The sequence below is a fragment of the Branchiostoma floridae genome, chromosome 2 (assembly GCF_000003815.2).
Source record: "Branchiostoma floridae strain S238N-H82 chromosome 2, Bfl_VNyyK, whole genome shotgun sequence".
Lineage (NCBI taxonomy): Eukaryota > Metazoa > Chordata > Leptocardii > Amphioxiformes > Branchiostomatidae > Branchiostoma > Branchiostoma floridae.
The window spans coordinates 15,133,548-15,137,484 of NC_049980.1; the positions used below are offsets into that span (position 1 = coordinate 15,133,548).

The 3,937-nt window shown below is 40.9% G+C and overlaps 1 long non-coding RNA gene across 1 annotated transcript in view; it reads left to right on the forward strand.

Moving 5' to 3' along the window:
- The window catches only part of LOC118431388, a 29,324-nt gene extending 25,393 nt beyond the window's left edge, over positions 1-3,931 (forward strand). The window contains exon 3 of the long non-coding RNA XR_004832973.1: positions 3,586-3,931. This is a non-coding gene — a long non-coding RNA (uncharacterized LOC118431388). The remainder of the gene's footprint in view (positions 1-3,585) is intronic.
- The last annotated feature ends 6 nt before the right edge of the window (positions 3,932-3,937 follow it).

Below are 3,937 nucleotides of genomic sequence, written 5' to 3' on the forward strand. Positions count from 1 at the left end.
CGCCTCCCCATAAACATATATTGTACAGATTTTAAGTACATTTTACCGGCAAAATGAAGGCGTTTGCTTTCATGAACAGATCATACAAAGGATCATACAAACGGAAGATTTTTTCTAAGATTGATTGATTGATTATATTTTCCCTGAAAGATTATAAACAGCAACAAATTACAGAAACTTACATCAATACAAGGATGCCAAAGCAGTGTCTGTTAGCCTACCTGTGGGGAAAATTGGATTGGCTCGGAACAAATGTACTCAGGTTATTTACAAGTACATGGTTTTATAAACACATAGGTAAGGCACAATTTGTGAACTTCAGAAGTGACATTACAGGCTGTTTTGTTGGCAACAATGACATTCCTTCTAATACACAAAGTAATATTTCCAGGCGCCAGAGAGGAATATGCGCTAGTTAGATTTTCGATCTTTGCTGTATGTGCGCGAATTGATTTTGAGGGTTCAGTGACATGGTGGTGTACTTGTATTCTATATTCAATCATACTTGATCATGAAAGAATTCAATGCTCACAAAAGTCGACAGTACCAAAGAAAGGAGCAATGATTCATTTTAGGCGACATCCGCTCACCAAAGAAAGGAGCAATGATTCATTTTAGGCGACATCGGCTCACCACGTTGATTAGAAATGACAAAGGAAAAGGACCCATAACTTGAAGCACTGATTAATCATAAAGTCACCCAACGTAACTTAGCAGTTAATCAGTGTGTGAGCTGAGCACGCCCACAGCCAATTACTGTGCTGCAATAATTATAACAAATGAGGGACTGACTGTGTACATGTGCTCTTCAATTAAAATCAGACAAGAGTAGACCCAGATTAGAAGTGGGTCAGCTTTTGAGAATCTCCGTATATCGACGTCAGCGCAGCTGGGCTTAATTCTGTTCAAACCATCACTCTCTAATCAATATAATCATTATCATCTTCTGAAGCACATGTAACTAATGAGCGTTAGATTAACCCGTCTGATTTCCAATTTTAGTTAAGTAGAGGTAATGTTGTTTTTCTCACTTCTGTCTGTCTTTTACCTCTAAGTGCATATATTACAGCTTCCTGCTCTAAAAATATAATAACCCACCCGTGACGCACGTACGTCTATAAGTTGGCACGTCATAATGAAAGCTATAAAAGTATGAAAACTGCGGCTCCTAAAGTACTCATCAGAGAATCTCCTAAGTACTCATCAGAGAATGCTACAAAATCTCAGGCAGACGGAATCGTGACCAGGGCTATTTGCCTGTATGATCAAGCAACTGTTCGAACATATCTGACACTGACAATGACAGGGACATTCTGAAAGTTTGGCAAGCTAGTGGAGTAGTAAGAACAGCTGCGATGAAGATATGTAAATACCCGTACCCTAAAATCACACACGATCTGCTTTCTCCCTTTCAAGGTTAAAATACTGTAGAATACATGCGGGGATTCGGACCAAATTATTCTAAATCCTGTTCACTTATTGGGTGCAAGCACAGCAGACAACAGACACACCTGCATGTTTAGTAAGACTTTGTGACATCACGTAATGCTTCCAAACATCACTTAAAACTGATAGTGATACGCCTGGCTTGACAGTTAAATTTTGACACGGGTTAGATTAAGAGGATTATGTGGTGTTAGGATGAACTGTATATGGGGTGAGAAAAAAGCCTCTGGCCCTGTTAACGTTTGTCTTGTCTATAATGTGCAGAATCTGGGATTACATCCCACGTAGGCGTAGGTGACAGGTGCACAGGGATCACTGCTTTGTTGTGGTCAGATTAAACCTCGGAAGGACTAAGCTGATATGCTATTGCTTATCAGTACATAATACGTCCACACGTGCTCTGTAACTACATCAAAATCCCTCTAGTGAAGGCAGACAGACTTGGTTTGACCTCTGACACAAACCTTTACCTGATCACGTAAAGGCACAATCATGTTTCAGGCTTCCGCGGATTCAAAATGAAGAAGTCGGAGAGCGCTGTGTTTCCATGGGCGAGGTCTAGCCGCTAGCCGACCCTTTGTAACGATTCCCAGAAAGTACGTGTACTGATTTACAAGTCATTCATCTGTCAATCTTATAAGTGGCACCTCCGGGTTCTTCCTGAATAAGGGGAACCTTTCTCGGTGTACATCTTGGTCCATAGCGTAAGACGCGGAAGCTTAAGGTGCTGAATAATCTATATTGGCAACTTGGAATTTTAGAGCTTTACTCAAGAACGTCCATAATGACCGGTACGCATATTACTGCCGGAAATGCCCAGGGACTCGACCAACTTGAGATCAAAGAATGGCAGAGTGAAAAGCTTAATATGAGACACTTATTAATGATCTTTACTCGAGTCTCGTTGAGAATGGCAAGATTTGTATAGATGCATAAGGATTGTGTGGGAGTTATACTTCCTACATGATAAACCCCAGACCCTACCCGTGACTTACCAGCTTAAGTCGATAATCTCAACGTTCATTCTCGCAGATACCGGATAACCATCCCACTGGTTAACCTTCCCGACATGCGGCAGGCAAAGTCACCTTGAACACGCTACGTTGGAATGAATTTAACCACTTGATATATCAACAATCAATTGACTACTGTGTCAACGTAGAAATACTTCTGGAATCTTGGACGTCATCTGAAAGTTTAACTCATTTGGTAATATCCGAACTCCGCTGCGACCAGACCGGAGTTTCATAATGTTAGACAATGAGGGAATTTCATAGATGTAAACAAAAAGAACTTTCTTTTTAATGATAGTCCTTTTATTAAGACAAGGGTTACAAAATCCAATTTAAGTCTGATCCAAAAACAAACAAACGTCGGTGATAGTCCGTATGTTCAAACCTGGTGTGCTGCGCCATCAGGCGGTTTACCGGGCATGTAATAGAAACGATGGGTGACTAATGCAAAGGTGACCTGGACCTCCCGGTACACAAATGCTATTACGCATCAGATTCTACGGCAAATCGTGTATCTGATTTGGCATTCTGTAAATATTCTGTGACATAGTTAAACATTGTATTTATATTACTTAACGCTCATTAACACTCATATCAGCATGTGATGGTAACGAAGGCAGACTGTCAGGGGTAGGACGACAATGTAATATCTAATGTCCTTGGTAAGGGACAGCTTTAATTAGTTTTTTCTTTGGTGCTGGTGGGGGGGGGGGGGGATATAGCAAGCCGAATAGAGCAAATTGTGGCGACAGGATCACTCACATAATCCCCTCTTCGGTCACTTGGATAAAGCAATTTAGCAGATAGACCTAGCAAATATGTGGCTCAGGGAGCAAGTTTGGCGTGAAGTAGCTGAACCGTTGATCGGAATCGACTTTGACGCGTGTTCATCCGCAATACAGGGTAGATTCCTTACCTGCCTCCAGATAAAGAGATTTGATTCACCCTCTTAAGGATTGATTTGTCCGTATATTTTTTTATCTTATGGAGGTTAGTCCAGACCATCTGATGTGGTGGACGTGTGAGTTATAAACTGTCTTGTGAATTTTATGATACATTCTTTTTTCAGCCTGTCTTAAGGTTTCTTTTTTGCTGTTATAACATAAGAATTATTTTCTCCTTCCAGCTGGAGCACCGACTGTCAAGAGCGACCACGCACATCATCTGAAATGGACGTGTCTTCTTTGATAACCTCCTTAAGGTTACAGTAACCTTGGATACTGCCATCAAGAAGTTCCTATCAGTCCAAAGTCGTTTCCAGTTGGTTTAAAATGTTTCACTGTTTGATAATACTCAAAATCAACTGGCCACATTGACATTGAACACACCTCCTTTAAAGACTTGTCAGATCCTTTGAAGTTTTTGATCAAGTTTAGGTAGAGTAACACCGACGAGAAGATGATAACGGATAGCCCCATTAACACAACGGAGCTCATCGAATACATGACAGACAGTCTGTATGCCCGAACAGACAATCT